We start from the raw sequence: 17,500 nt of genomic DNA, 5'->3' as shown, positions 1-17,500 counted from the left end.
ATAGTATAGATTAATGAAATCGCGAAATTTTTATAGAATGTAAACCATCCATTGGTATATTTTGGTTAAAACTACAGTAAGATGTATAGAGAGGTAGAGTCCATTCAAATGCATTGTATAATTGACTGCGTTTAAGCCGTTGTTCTCCTTGGTTAAATTTCTAAATCTCAAAAATATCGACCAGCGAATATATATAAAGCTTTTGATGAAATTGTAAATATTGGATCCTTTGTATTAATTTCGATTACGTACTCCGCCAGCTAGCCTTATCTGTACGTATTAGTCTCGATATGTAGCTGAATCCAAAATAATAATTAGATAAATTAGCTAATTTTCTTTTTAAATTTATAGGGTTCTTTTTTTAATTACGAAACCCTTGAAGACATTTGCTTCATGTGCTGCAATGGCTCAATCGATTACGTACTCCGCCAGCTCGTCTAATTTGTATATATTAGTCTAGATATGTAGCTGAATTCAAAATAATATTTATAATTAGATAAATTAGCTAATTTTCTTTTTACATTAGGAAACCCTTGAAAACATTTGCTTCACGCCCTGCAATAGCTTAGTCCTGCCTCGTTACTGCCTTCTTACTTCGAGAGAAGTGTAAGAGAAAATATATCCAATGCTCATGGTTGAGAAAACTATATCACAACACACGATTTACACGCTTCAGAAACCAAAAAAAAAGAAAAAAACATTGAATTAATGTCTTTGTATATATAACTTATAACTACGAAACTCTATTGCTTCTATTGTGGCTACGATTTCAAAACCCAGTTTTTGTTTACAGCATTTACCAACATACCAATAACGAAGGAAATAGAGCGAACAGACAATAGCAACAGCTTGTTTTCTTTATATTTTATTTAAGTTCTATAATTATATTTATTTATCTTTATTTGCGAAAAGAAAAATTCCAATCATTCGTTCATTGTTATTTATATATGTGTCTGTATATGTACGTTAGATTATATCTATTTGTGCACGCGCATGAGTAAATGTACGTCTGTTGGCGTATCTTACTTCACTTTGTCTACATTTTTTTCTGGACTTTATATTTATTATCCCATTTTGAAGTGTACTGCTCTAATTTATATCATCTCTACGTCTCGTACTGTGATATCTCTATTTTCTTGGTTTCCATAGAAACTAAGTTATTTTTATATGGATTGGCAGAATCGCTAAATGTCAGAACAAAAGCAGTAAAGCATTGTTCTGACACTACACTTCGAGTTTAAATTATGTGGTGGCCGACATCGCCACTCACCTTTCATCGTTTCCGGATCGATAAAATACGAGGTTGATTTAACTAACTAATCCCATTGCTCACAAATTTCTCGCCTTGTACCTACGTTAAAATCGATTACTATTTAGGGCGCTGGATTGGAAGAATGTTTTAAGATGTCGAATAAAACGCTGGCTCTTTGGGATTTGAATGACTCCTCTTCGGATTCTGAATTCAAATCTTGTGGAGATGAATTTTGATTGTCATCATGTTCTAGGCACATGTATATATATGTGTGGTTAAGAAATTCCTCTTGCAGTTGCTGGTTTGGGGTTCAGTCCCACAGCGCAGGACATTGAGCAAGTACCTTCTGGTTTAACCCTCGACTGACAAATACATTCAGTGGAGTTGATAGACGGAAACTGTTTGGAAGCCTGCCCTTAAGATATACATATATATATGTATATGTGTTTATGTTTGTGTATGTGTGTGTGCCTCAGAACCGATTGACCACCGATGTTGGTGTGCTTACGTCCCCAGGAATTAGAGGTTTATCAAAAGGAACCTGTAGAAAAGTACTCGACTCAAAAATAATTACTGGCATCGATTTGCTTGATTGGATCCTTCTGGGGATAACCGAGCCTGACTGATGCCGAGATCAACTTTGCTTTTCAGCGTTTGGGAGTCGATAGAATAAAGTACCAGTCAAGCATTGCGTCGTTGTAATCGATTTTCTGCGATCATTGTAATGATCATTATATTACAAATGCGTTTTTATAGTCTTGTTAATTTCCCCTCTTGTTTTAAATTCCCAAATTGTTTCTTGTTCATTGTTTTCTTTTACATTTTGACATTTTATTGTTATCGATGTGTTGGGATATTGTACCCCCACCCACCTGGAAGAAATCATTATTATTTTTATTAAGGTGTTAAAGTATTAGTCGCAATTAAGTCATCGGTTATTATCTAAACGCTCCCGGGGGAAAGGCAAATTTACTTATGCTACTTTATCTTCCGAGTGCAAGTACAAATTTGGCTGTCGTTTTCAGTTTATCGAGACTACAAAGAGAAATGACAGGATCTACACCGGCGTTATTTAAATGTAGAGAGTAAACGGATGTAACTAAATACCGAACACGATATCTACAACTTTTCTTACGTATCGTTGATATTATAGTTGTCCTACTTTTGGCACAAGGCCAGCAAATATAATGAGAGTGCTCAAGTTGATTGCGAGTACTTGACGAGTAGTAATTCTGTCTGTGGAGGCGCAATAGCCCAGTGGTTAAAGCAGCGGACTCGCGGTCATAGGATCGAGGTTTCGATTCCCAGACCGGGCGTTGTGAGTGTTTATTGAGCGGAAACACCTAAAAGCTCCACGAGGCTCCAGCAGGGGATGGTGGCGAACCCTGCTGTACTCTTTCACCACAACTTTCTCTCACTCTTACTTCCTGTTTCTGTTGTGCCTGTAATTCAAAGGGTCAGCCTTGTCACACTGTATCACCCTGAATATCCCCGAGAACTACGTTAAGGGTACACGTGTCTGTGGAGTGCTCAGCCACTTGCACGTTAATTTCACGAGCAGGCTGTTCCGTTGATCGGATCATCTGGAACCCTCGACGTCGTAAGCGACGGAGTGCCAACAACAAACAACAATAATTCTGTCGACCTCGAAATTGTGAAACGCAAAGTTGAACTGGGTGGAATTTGAACTCAGAACACAAAGACAGGAAGAAGCAATTTTTCTTCGACGGGCTGACGATTTTGCATGCTCGCCACATTTAGCGTTGATATTATATTGTAAACGTAATATAGAAACGGAAGCAACATCAGCTAATACACGCAACTATTTCTGAATTTTATCTTAGTCAGTACTCCTTTATAAAATATAATCTTATTTTCTTAATTCCAATGAATGAAAGTACCGACAAGAACAAAAGAGCAAAACGCCTACATCCACATATCCTTAGCTGACAGAGTTAGGATTCCAATGCAAAATATCTTGGCTATATGCATTATGTTTTTTAAAAAAATTTCCCCGGTAAAATCATTCGTAAACCGGTGTATAATATTTAACACTGAACTTAAGCTTTTTTCTATTACACAGGTCACAGACTGTGAGATAATACAATTGTTCTAATTAAAAGCGAAGTTAATGCGTGTGCAGGCTCTGTGATTAGTCACAGTTTGTAGAAAGCCAATTAGGTTCGATAAATTGGTTTTATTTTTAACTTTTAATTTGTTTAGATACCGATAAAACTAATTATTCAGGATTTTTTCCCCTTCACCCTTTCTTCTCTTTTCTTTTTGTTTATTTGGAGATTTTTTAATACTGTTTTGTTATTTATTGTTATTTACCTGTAGATATCTAAAACAGTTGGATTGTATATAAAACGACAATTTTATCTATAAAAGCTGATTTTGGTTGGGGTTTGTTCCTATGTTGTTTTGTAGGGATAGATTTTATCCCGTGTTAGGTTGTTTTTTATTGCTGTTGCTACCCTTCGTTCTACCTATATGGTTTTTGCAACAGAAAGAGTCGAATTCAGGCCAAAAATCAGCGAAATAACCTTCAATTGAACTATAATTCCTCCCGCCTACAGCAGTGAACCATTATCTTCACATTGTGTCTTAATTTACTGGGAAGAAATTATCTAGTATTGTATTTTTTTTCTTCGTAATAATATTATTAACAGTCAACAACCACGTAATAATAAACGCAAATACAATTATGGCTATTGTTGGTCGGGGTTAGTTTGATAATGACTGCAGTGTTGCTCTTGCGCTTAAATTTGTTGGTGGCTATGGTGGTGAAGAGAGCAAATGATTGTTATTTTATGGTTGTTTTCGTTGTTGTTTAACTCCAGGCCAGTCTTAATCGAGTTGGAATCTAAGAACGAAAGCCATAAAAAAAAAATGGTCACATGACAAACTCTAGTCAATGACTGATTTGATGTTTTACTTTTAGACTATTTCATTTAAGCTATTAAATAAAATGACTAATTTCTTGCATACATATAATATCGTTATAGTATTTGTGATGTATTAGAAGAGGAACTGACATAAAGTAATCTAGTTTGTTTAATCAATTGAACTAGTATTTATGACAGTTAAAATAAAAATGTGGAGTTTATACTTTGTGATTTGTTTTTCTGTAATATTTCCCGTTCACCTCAAACGGGAACATTCCTGCTGTGGCCATCCCATCTATTACACAAGCACAGTATCTGAAACTGGATTATTCAAAATATATCCATCCCTTTTCAAAATGGCAGGGTGCGATTTGGGAGAGAATAACCCGCTATTTTGAGCAGACCATGCTACCTGCTATTCCGGTAACGTTGCGTTATTCCTATAATGTATTTCAATTATGTTACATTGCTAGTTACTCGCTCGTTTTCAAATTTAAAGCCCAAAGATAGCAGACTGAAAGCTGCTTTTATTATAATACAACCATTTTAATTGTGTTGTACATAATCAGTTCAATCATTTATTCTGTCGGCAGGTTCCTGTTGTGTGTTTCTTAATAATATTTATTATGTAATAAACAATAATGTTATTGCAGTGAATTGTTACCCACCGGACAAAATTCTTAGCTGGGGTCGATGCATTCAACTTATCCACTCCCTCAACATTTCAGGCATTGTGCCAATTGTATAAAGTAGTAGTAGTGGTAGTAGTAGCAGCAGCAGCAGCAGTAGTAAGGGGGCGAGTTGGCAGAATCGTTAGCACGCCGGGCGAAATACTTAGCGATATTTCATCTATCTTTATGTTCTGAGTTCAAATTCCGCTCTGAGGTCGACTTTGCTTTTCGTCTTTTCGGAGTCGATAAAATATATGCCAGTTGAGTACTGTGTCTTGTGCATATAGCAGAAATTATTATTAGTAGCAGTAGCAGTACGGTTATTTTACTGTCCAATGAGAGAGAGAATGGCAGTGCCCATGCCACTATCGGTTTTCAGAGCCTCCAGACCGGTTAAAGGAAGATTGTCTCAAAACAGTCATTTAACTTAAATGCTTGCAACAGAATAAACTCTGCTAAAGGTAGTGGTGTTGTTAATCCGGGTGACGAGTGAACACGTACTAAGAACGTGAATAACAGGAACAAATACCACCAAGTGCTGTTTCCCACGCTCGAACAATTCCACCAACCAGCTTATATTCTCTACCCCGAACGGATGAAGGACACAGTCAGTCATCGCCAGGATTTGAACTCAGAGCGCAGAGAGCCGGAACAAATACAGGAGGGCTAACGAGTGCACGTACCATAGTGACGATTTAGAATTGTTAGCACGTCGTCCAAAATGTTTATAGCATTTCTTCTAGCACTCTGTCTTAAGTTCAAACCCTGCCGACAGCAACTTTGCCTTTCATCTGTTTGGGGTCGGTAAAATAAAGTACTAGTCATGTAATCGACGTGTATCCTCCCGCCAAAAGTTTTGGCTTTAAACCCGGCAATAGACCGGCGTACTGTTCGGAGTAAATGGTCCGATCTCAGTCACATATAAGCTACTGAAACTGGGTAACCACCCATATAGTATTAGGGGTTAGGGAAAAGAAAGACAACTAGTGTACCAGTCTACTGCGCAGTCGATTGTCTCGCGATAGATCTTGCAATGCAATAATCGATAATTACGTGTTCGATCTGGAACGAACCCGCGCGTATCCCGCAAACAGTGGTTTCAAATTTTGACACAAGAACTGAAAGAACCGAAAAGAATACTGCTAAACATTTTGACCGACGCACTAATGACTCCTCCAGTTCGGCAGCCGCCGTTTTTTGCCAGTAATGAATAGGTATAAGGTACAAGATTCTATGTAGTTAATCGGCTTGCTATAAATAGCAACCAAATTTTCTCATATCACATTAAATTTTCTTAAGACGGTAAAAACATATTGAATAACGTAGACCTAGATATACAATAAGACAGTACTGTCACAATTCGAATGGTTTTAGCCATTTATCTGCTTGATCAAGGATGACCTACGTTGATATACAACGGCATAAAATATGTTAAATGTCTCTCGCCTTCGTTAAACTACTGTTAAGCTTCACAGAGTGAAAACAATATCTTTTTTTTTTTTTAGAGAGAGAGAGAATATAAAGAAAACATTGCCAGAGAAATGTGCCAACATTTCTCAACCGAGCATTCATCATTTTAAATGCTTTGGTTATTTCATGTGTTATGTGTAAATGACATTAATGCATTTTATGTAGTGTCTAAAAAGTTTACAGTCATAAATGGAATGGAATGTTGCCATTATTGAATGTTGTATATGATGTAAAGTGGTGTTCTATGTTGTTTGCATGCATGTGAAGATGGCGGAAGAATGAAGCTGTTAGCGTGGCATTCAGTGGTATATGTTATTGAAGGTAACTTCTTATTGTTATTCAATAAGAGCTGCAGTTGTTAGTCATTGTATTGCTGCTGTTGTTGTTGTTGTATTCAATAGTCCTTGTATGGTAATTGGTCTTATTGTTTGTTTTTGGTTGCTTTTATTGTTTGTTTTTGGTTGCTTTTATTGTTTATCTTCATGATATTGTCTCGTCTGTTATATTGTATTGTTATTATTTGTAAATTGTCTATTTATTATTATTTGTTATTGTAAACGTCGAGGCTGACAAAAGGCGGCGGCGGGTTGGCAGAACCATTAGAGAATGCGACGTTTCTTCCGACGCTTTATGCTCCAAGTTCAAAATCCAATCTCTTTCGAATTAGATAAATGAACTACCAGTCAAGTGCCAGGGTCGATAGATTCAGGTTCCTTCCACGCTCCAGATCTTCAGTATGTGTTATTGTATGCTTGCTATTGATTGTTTGACAATTGCTGTCTGTTATTCTCCGTCTGTAAGTGTTTATTTCTATTTTTGTTTTTGTCTGCCGTTGTTGTCTGTTATTGTCTATTATTGTCTCACGGTTATGTTTGCCTGTCGGTTATTGACAGTCTGTTACTGTCTTTCTGTTTCTGTCTCACTGTTGTATTCTTTGATGACGTCTCTCTTTTATAGTTTTCTCTGTTATTATTATCTACTATTGTTTCTCTGTTCTTGTTTCTGTTTGTTATTGTCTATCAATCGTTGTCTTTCTGTTATTGTCTTTCCGTCATTATCCTATTATTGTCTCTGTTATTGACTCTTTGCTATCGACTCTCAGCATTTCTTTGTTACTGACTCTTTCTTATCCTCTTGCTGTTATTAACTCTCTCTCTCTCTCTCTCTCTATGTCTCTAGCAATATCTCTCTGCCTCTTATTGTCTCCTTATTATTGTCTCTCCATTATTGACTCTCTATTATCGTCTGTCTGTTATTAACTGTCCCTTATGGTATTCCTGTTATTATCTCCCCTTTATTGGCACTCATTGACTGTGTTGTGTTGTCCGTTGTTGTTTCGCCTAGTGATTGTTTGCCAGTTATTATTTATTGTCTTTTCGGTAATGTTTATGCTGTACATGGTATTGGAGATGTGCTATATATTATTTTTGTTGCTGTTTTCGTCGCAGTAGATATAAATGATTGATGATTTTATCATCGCAGATATTGTTAATTATTGTGAATATGATTGTCGTTTATCATTCAGTGAGCCCTGACATCATTCACTGTTCCATTTTTTTTTAATCAACAAAGTAGGATTTGAGCTTGATTAGTTTTATGTCTAATAAGACTAATGGCCATGTGGATATTGTTGTTATTGTCGATTCGATGTTACTATTATTATTAGTAGTAATAACAAGGAAGCGTGTTGGCAGAATTGTTAGTACGCTGGACAAACTACTTATTGGCATTTCTTCCGGCTTTACGATTTGCCGAGGTCGGCTTTACTTTGCATTAAGCACCGAGGTCGATGTGATCGACTGGCCCCTCCCCTCAGAATTGGATTATCGGTAGTAATAGCAGTATTGTAGCTGTTTAGACTATCGTCCGATATGCACTAGCATGCCTGTGATCAATGGCGTCCCTGCCACGACCATTCCATCTTTCTCTTATGTGAAGCAAACCCAGGAACATATACAATGTACAATTTTCTGAAACAGCTGGGAGTCATTTGAGGGAGATTTGGTTGCAATGTCTAACACATTTCATTGTTGTCTCTATAATAATAATGTTCCTGTTGATGTTTACAGGGTTAAGCGCGACATTGATGGTATTTATGAGTTTAAGATACTGAGGGTTGATTTTGTTGTTTGAAATAACGACCTGGTATTGAACATACAAGCTTAATATAAAGTTATATCAACATATAGGCTGGTATTTAAATATGTTACAGCTGGCCGAACTAGCCGACGACATAGGGGCAGAAAATAGACACAGACGCGACTATATATATATATATATATATATATATATATATATATATATATACATGCATACATACATACACAAATACATGCATACAATATATACACAAATACATAGAACATGCTTCTGCGTAGTTTCCGCTTGCCAAATTTACTGAGTAGGAGGTTGTAGTTGAAGACACTTGTACATGGTGCTGCACACTGGGATTGAATCCTAAACTACTTAGCTGCAAAACGAGCTTCCTAACCACATAGCCATGCTGGCAGATTCGGGTTACATACTTTTGCGGATTAAGTTCACATCCTGCTGAAATCAACTTGAGATACATCTCACTGAATCATTTACTATGTTAGGGGGATAAAAGTGTGATGGGTAATTTGTCTATCGATTAAAAAGTTGGACTTTATATCTTGTAACAGGTGTTGAACTGATCCATACTATTGATGCTCCAATGTATCTAGTTCTATCAGGTACCACACAGAAATTGAGGCCACAGTTGTAGGCGTCAAAAATGCAATATAATATACACCGATCTTTTTTAATTGACTTGCAAAGTAGAATCCAAGCCTAATTAATTTAGTGAAGTCAACAGTGTTAATTGAGTATTAGTCGATGACCTTGATTGTATTAAACATACAAAACATCTGAAGCAATTAACTTTATTTACTACATGAGCATGTGATAATTTAAAATTGCTTAACTAATTAAAGAAAAAAAGAGGTATATACTTCAGCTTTAGTTTTGCACAATCTTATATCGATCAAACAAAAATAAGCTATTAAAAAATAGATCACACATAGCTAGTAGAATATTCTTTTCTACTCTAGGTACAAGGCCCGAAATGTTTGGGGAGGTGGACAGTCGATTAGATCGAACCAGTACGCAACTGGTACTTAATTTATCGACCCCGAAAGGATAAAAGGCAAAGTTGACCTTGGTGGAATTGAAACTCAGAATGTCAATACAGACGAAATACCGCTAAGCATTTCGCCCGGCGAGCTAACGTTTCTTATTTCTTTATTGCCCACAAGGGGCTAAACATAGAGGGGACAAACAAGGACAGACAAGGGGGATTAAGTCGATTGTATCGACCCCAGTGCGTAACTGGTACTTAATTTATCGACCCCGAAAGGATGAAAGGCAAAGTCGACCTCGGCAGACGAAATCCCGCTAAGCATTTCGCCCGGCGTGCTAACGTTTCTGCCAGTTCACGGCCTTAATCTAGTGGAATATTGAATGCACCGAATAGCCTGAATGTTTTTGCTCTGCATTGTTTTTCTCTTTTTTTTTTTGTTTGGAGGAAGATTGTTTTCAATTATTTGTAGAAGCATGTTTCATCGGCATTATATTAGAGAATATAAGTTAAATTTAGTTTTTCAAAAAAATGCATATAATATCGGGAAGGCGTGTCTTTAAATTTACCAAGAAAACCTCTCACAATGAAAAAAATTGTTACCAAGCGCACCTATTTGCGGGGAACAAAAGTATTGGTGTTCACTTCTTAAAGCTACAGGAGGGTAAATAAGATGTTAGAATTGCAGGTGCTGGTATATTAATGCCCCTGTTTCGACATCCGCAGAGTTTGTTAACAAGCCAAATTTCCTATCTATAATTTGGTTTTTGTGCGTAACCTCACTTATGTGAAATAGTACGATTGGGAACACAAACGGTCGCAATAGGCTTCGTCCGAAGGATCTCTAAAACCACGTTGTACAGCCAGGCGCGTAACTCGAATATCAGAGAGTTTCTCCAGGTAAAGCTTCGACTTATCCGCACCGAGAAGCCACAGATGCGGTACCACAGGTAGGTGATTATGATGTCGCGGAAAAGAATCGGAAGATGGATACTTCAAGCTGAACCAAGCGGGAAGAGACCTAGGGAAAGACCAAGTGCGAGATGGTTGGATGATATCTGCATTCTCAGTTTGCTACGCTTATGAAACTAACCAAAAAGTACAAAAACGGTTGCTTCTGAGAGGTTCCTATGGAACGATGCCTGTAGTCTTAAACCCCAACTTCATCCCAAGAATTGTGAGCAGCAAAAGTGGATGGATGGATTAAATTTATAGAAGATGGAGGAAAATAATTTCCATAAATTCAGTACAAATTTACGTTTATCAATTCGTTTTGCAAGATTCCTGATGTGAAGTCGAGTGTTGAAACAGATATTGTTGAATTTCGGGATGGTCATTTTATTTATTTATTTATTTATTTATTTTGCCAAATAAACACACGCACTATATTTTTTTCTTCACTCATCTATTACTGTTATTTTATTGTATAATGTTAACGCCAGTCCATTGTCCGGAAACCTTTCATCACACATCCGTAACCTCTTCAGCATCACTTTTCGTTTCCGTGTGTATTCTTGCTCTACTTACTCCATTCTGTTCTTCTAAGATGTGTATCCTTATGTGCGCGGAGTAAGTGGAGCAAGAACACACACGGAAACGAAAAGTGTCGCTGAAGAGGTCACAGATGTGTGACGAACGATTTCCGGATAAAGGACAGGCGTTAAAATAATAATATAAAATAACAGTAATAAACGAGTGAAGAAAAAATATATAGTGCGTGTGTTTACTTGGAAAAAAAAAAAGAATAAATAAAATTACCTTCTCGAAATACAGCAATATCAATACAGATTACTGAACTAGCTTAGAACTTTCATCTCTGTATTTTAAAATAATTAGCTCTACCCTATGAAGTTGGAAGGCAATAAAAAAGTAAAATAGTATAGCATTTCAATGTTACCAAAATAAATACTTAAAGAAATATATCTAATATAATAATACTCTTGTGTATTTCTCCGTCACAACATATGAATGAGAAAGGAAGGGGTGATAGATGAATAAGGAAGGAAGGGGTGATGGTAAGTACAGCAGTGGGAATGCATTTGAAAAGATATGTCTAGACGAGGTATTTATGGTCTTAAACTAGAGTTAAACTAGAATGGAACTTTTTGACCTGTGGTTAAATAACTTAAGGACTGCAGATAAATGCCTCTTAAGATCAGTTTCATAATATTCATAAATACATATATATATATATAGAGAGAGAGGGGTGGGAAAAGAGATTTGTGTGTGTTGTATTTTTTTTTTCTTTTTTTGCCGAATGCGGATACCTAAATTAATGCAGTAATTATCTAAAATAGGACATATCAAAGGCAGGTATTAAAAACATACAAAAAGACATATTATAAGTACGTAACGACCGGCAATCTCCAACTGCTCAAAACACTACCGAACAACAGGGAAAACAGGAAAAAAAACAAAACAACGCAGAACTGATAATAAGAATGAAAAAAATGGATAAAATAAAACATGGTAGCAATTTGCAAAGAGGTAGTAGAGAAGATGAAAGAAAAAATGGTATTGAATCTGAAAGCTTCGTGTCAAAAGAGGAGACGAGGAATCTCACACATAAAAATAGACAACTACGTAAAACATAAAATAATTTAGCTATCAAACTGACATGTAACAGGCATTAATGATTTCAATGCTTGAAAAAGAAATGTAATTAAGATATTGGAATAATACAAAGAAAGCAAGATAAATCTTTGGAGACTTATAAAAATAAAAAATAAAAATTGTCAGAGGAACTGACTTTTAACAGAACCAGTGTAAAACTATGCCAATGACCAGCACGCAGAAGTGCGAGAAATGTAACACTTCATAGTGTAATCTCCTGATAAATAGACAAACATGACTTAAACTGAATTTCTGTGTTTCTATTAAAGTGACAAAAACGGTCCTTCCACGATTTAATTGGTTTAGGTTTTGCATACGTTCTCAGACAAAGTTACTTTCCAAGCTAGTAAGCGCCCGAACTATAAAGATATAAATGCATATATATATATTTATATGTAAATATGTGCGTATCAATACATAAATACACAAATATGTTTCAGGTGTGGCTGTGTGGTGAGTATGCCGAACCGCTCAGTTACGAGGATTAAAACAAACCAACACCGCTTTTCAACCAGTGGTTGGGAACAAACACGAAGACACACACGCGTGTAAAATATAAACACATACATACATACATACATATACACACACGAACAAACATATACAGACACACACATATACAGACACACACATATATATATATACATACACACACGCGCACACACATATACACACACATATATACACGCACACACATATATACACATATACACGCACACATATACACACACACCTATATATATATACACACACATATATACACACACACACATATATATACACACACATATATATATATACAAACACGTATATACACACACACACGTACGTCTATACGCATACATACGCAGATTCACACACAAACACACATATATGTTCGCATAGATGTGCATATATACATATATCTATATATATATATATATATATATATATATATACGTTTGCATAGATGTGCATACATATATATGTCTGCATAGATGTGCATACATATATGTTTGCATAGATGTGCATATATCATATGCAGTGTACATGGTATAGGTGTATATAACATTCCCACAAGTCTGCAACTGAAAGCTAAACATCGCAAAACAATACAATAAACTTAATATAATACGCTCAGAGTAAATTTACATGAAATGTGTATGACAGAATTTAAAATAAGATTATCCAGAAATCACGAAATACTTCTATGAATTCGATAAGCGCTTCCTTATCATCAGAGTTCCTGAAATATATACATAAACACAACGTACAATATATGCAAAAATACATAGGCACATGACTTATGCATAAATAAATGCTTAAAATCCTTATCTTTTACTGGTCTTAGTCATTGGACTGCAGCCATTATAGGACCCGGCTTTTAGGTGTTTAGTAATGCAAATCTACACCCAGTACTTAGTTCGAAATGTAGAACTTATTTTATCGGTCATCTTTTTGAAACACTGGAGAGTAATAACTCGCTGGTGTTTCATACTGTAATATCCCTTAAAGGGATATAAACAAACCAGCACTGGTTTTCAAAGACAGATATAAACACGAATACATGTACTGTGGCACTTTGTCGGTTACGATGGTGAGGGTTCCAGTTGATCCGATGAAGGAAACAGCCTGCTCGCAAAAATAACTAGTAAGTGGATGAGTAATCCACAGACATGCGTACCCTTAATTCACCAGGAGATTCAGCCTGTTACAGAGCGAGACAAAGCTGGCCCCTTTGAAATACAGGTACAACTAATTCTTGCAGGCTGAATGAACTGGAGCAACGTGAAATAGCGTCTTGCTCAAGGAATGAACTCGCAGCCGGATATCGAACTCTCGACATTTCGATCATGAGCTGAATAGCCTAACCACCAAGCAACGTACCTACATGAATACATATACATTCATATACATCTATAAGCATGTATACTTACTCGACGGGCTGCTACACAGTTTTCGTTTACCAAATTCACAAATAATGACCTGATTGGTGCAGAGCTATAAAAGAGGTCCTGCACAATGGGACTTACGTGGTTGTCAAGCGAACCTATAAAAAATAGGGGCGCTTCACTAATTTCTGTGCCATCTTTGCGCATAAATACATTTCATATGATTATAGAAAAAATAGCCGCAAGTATATAATATATAATCGTCTGAGCATTTAGTTCCTAATCGCTTTCGATGAGAATATCTTGAATAATTTTTGAAGATCTTTCTTCCTATTCCATTACGTTTCAATATTACTTTTCATTTCTCCTTCGTTAATTTTGTCAAATGATTTCGAGCAACTCCTGTATTGGTGATCAATCTGCCAGAGCTGGTGTTCAATATTATTGGTCAAAGACATGGACTCATAATCGCATGATCTTTAGAAACCTTGTTAGATATCTTGTAATAGAGAGAACAAAATGGTATTCTTGATGCTACTTCTTGAAATTACGGTATGAAACACCAGTAAGTTATTACTTTTCAATGTTTATATAATGTTTGCAGCTAGCTTTAGTTATCGGGGTTTCAAATTCAAAGAAATTAACAGTTATTTCTTGTCCTCAGATAGAGAAACACGGCTTATTGAAATCTGTTGGCTGATTTGACATATTGAAATCTAAAAGATGAATATCTGGCTGCGAAATCTTTTTCACTGTTCGTAGCAGTAATAAAGGATTGGATTTTTCTTATATCAGATCAACTGGACCTCTGCCAAATTATTTTTCAGAACCATAAACGAAACTCTCCAGGAATATGAATGATTTTATCGCCTCTTTTGAATAACTTCACGGTGTGATTATTCTCTCAATATATCGTCTAACTCATTTTAGAGAGAAACTTACCTATTGCAATATGAACTGATCTTATCGCCCTCTTTTGAACAGCCTCACCAAATGAGCATTTTCCATATTAATTTTTACCTCTATTTTCGAGAAAGACATAACCTACAGATCAAGTTGGAAATATGTAGCAGTTGTAATATTTACTCATAATAAAGAATACGGTTTTCATGTGAACGATTTTCTGAGCAACATTTTTCTCTAAAATATTCTACCATTATACTCCAACAAGAATAGAATATTATATATAAATTTACTGGTTCTCAGAGCAATAGTAAAGCGATTTCGATGAGGTCATTTCTGTGTTGAAAAGATTTACTATAACTCAAACGTGTGCGAAATTTTGTTTTTCGGTTTTGCTGGAACAATTAAGAGTAATACTATTAAAAAAGGTCGCAAGTTTTCACGTGTATTTCAGGTTTCTTTTTTAGACATTATTCTTTTTCTTAATTTTTTTTATTTCGACGGCGTTAAAACCATCCAGAGCAGCGGACTTTAACTCAAAGACATCCCACCCACGGTCGTTTCAACAACGCTATAATCTCCGAGCAAAACAGTATCCTAAGATCATTATAAATAAAACCATATCATACATAAGTTTGCATTGGGTCGCTAAAACACATGGGGTCCCCACAGGCAAGTGACCAGTGTGCCATGACTTAGGACTGCTCCTGTTCCAACCCTAATTATCCCATTATATTTGCTTTTTTTTTTCTTTGTATGAAGTATTACATTATCCCACATTTCTTTCTTTTGGGAAGTAGTATGTGATTTGAAGATTTAGCTGCTATTTATAGCAGATCGAGAGACAACATTATAAACTACTTCATTAACACATGCGTTCTCGTAAAATCCATTCTCACAGTTGAGAGCGTTCGCATCATGTCACGTTCCCAAAGACTAATTCGTTCCTCGTTCCTAACTAAATTCCTTGAAAATTATCCAATCTGCATCCTGGTAACTGAAATTCAACAATTCTTATCCTCCTCTCTTCGACGCTACACATCGACAATAACGAACATGAATTGTACTTTTCTGCATTGTAGATTTTCGAGTAATTTTTTTAGCTGAAAGTGCTGCACTAAAATCATGTCAGGCGATAGACGGGCGCCGTATCCAGAGTAGAGAAATGTTTCAGTTATTTAGCCACCTTAAAATCGGGTATAAATTCCAGCAGATCACAAACACTCCCGGTAATGGCGATGAATGAAATAGAGAGAGGAAGACAGATGGTATATGATCGTTTTGATGCTATACTATGTTAAATGTATATTAACTACATAGCTGCTTGATTTATTGACTCTGAATAAGTAGCCGGTCGCTTAATACTTAAATGGTTACATACATATTGGAATGGGTTTCTAAGTAAAAACATGATCAAACGAAATAACAGCAACAATAACAACCGTAGTAATAATAATAATGGCAACAACACCAACACAAATATAAAAAAGAAATTGAAAAGGAGTCATAACTGAGAACGTAACGTTAGGAGATTTGTCTTTGAATCACATTTTGAGACAGTTTGTTTTGAAGTCCTCCAAATAGAGCGATTAAATTGGAAAATGTCTGTTATAAAGCAGGTAAATGGTTGAAAAATTGCTTCTCAGTATCTACAGACAAACAGAGAGAGAGAGAGAGAGAGAGAGAGAGAGAGAGAGAGAGAGAGAGAGAGAGAGAGAGAGCGGGAGAGAATGAAAGATGGAAAGAAAGTGAGTGGCCAAAGCAAAACTCGGTGATTAATGTTTAAATAAAAGTAAGCTTTAAATAAGGAATATAATGTACGATAAAGAAGAACAACAATGATATCAAGAACATGACGAAGACAATAAATAACGAAACGAACAATATGATTGAGCAGGAAGGATATAAAAATAAAAATAAAAGAAAGGATTCAAAGAACATGATAACAAAAAAAAAAAACAAAATCAAGACGATGGTGAAGATGATCATTAAAAAAAAAAGTGCTTTTAGTTTGGCAACCTAGTCAGATAGCTCACTTTACAAACATAATAATAATAATAATAATACAGATATATAAGAAAAACTAGTTGACACAAAGCTTTATTTGTTGGTACATTTAAGAAGAACGAATAAGTTCACATGAAACGATACACTTTCTCGGAAAAAAAAAATATTACGCGTAGTAACGACGTAAATAACACCATAATGCACATTATATGCCGTTTATTATAATAGAGAGAAAAGTTATAGAAACAAAAGCAATTGTTTGATAAACGTGCAAGTCCCCTGGTGTTGCTTTATAACCATTTGTGAACACCACATAATACATAAATGATCAATAATGGTGTATATTTGAAAATACAGTACAATGGATCATTGAGCTTATATGCAGCACAGTTTCATGAAGGAAAATAAACAAGTGTTCTAGGAACTTCAGAGAATACATTCTTATTTTTAATTTAGGTGACATTTTAAATTGTAACACAAACACATGCAGATTTCATTTCAATAAATTTATGCATACACACATATATATATATACACACACATACACGTATATATATAGACATACGCATATATATATATATATATATACACACAGATGCATATATATATACACACACACACGCATATATATATATATATATATATATATACACGCATATATATATATATACACGCATATATATATATATATATGCACGCATATATATATATATGCACGCATATATATA

At 35.5% G+C, this 17,500-nt stretch overlaps 1 protein-coding gene across 1 annotated transcript in view; it reads right to left on the bottom strand.

Moving 5' to 3' along the window:
- LOC106869888 (protein FAM167A) overlaps positions 1 to 17,500 on the bottom strand; it is a 53,342-nt gene that overhangs the window by 15,723 nt on the left and 20,119 nt on the right. The gene's annotated exons all lie outside the window — the stretch shown is intronic.

Source organism: Octopus bimaculoides, chromosome 3 (assembly GCF_001194135.2).
Source record: "Octopus bimaculoides isolate UCB-OBI-ISO-001 chromosome 3, ASM119413v2, whole genome shotgun sequence".
Taxonomy (NCBI): domain Eukaryota; kingdom Metazoa; phylum Mollusca; class Cephalopoda; order Octopoda; family Octopodidae; genus Octopus; species Octopus bimaculoides.
The sequence above is the reverse complement of the archived record's forward strand: the minus strand, read 5'-3'. Positions and strand labels throughout refer to the sequence as shown.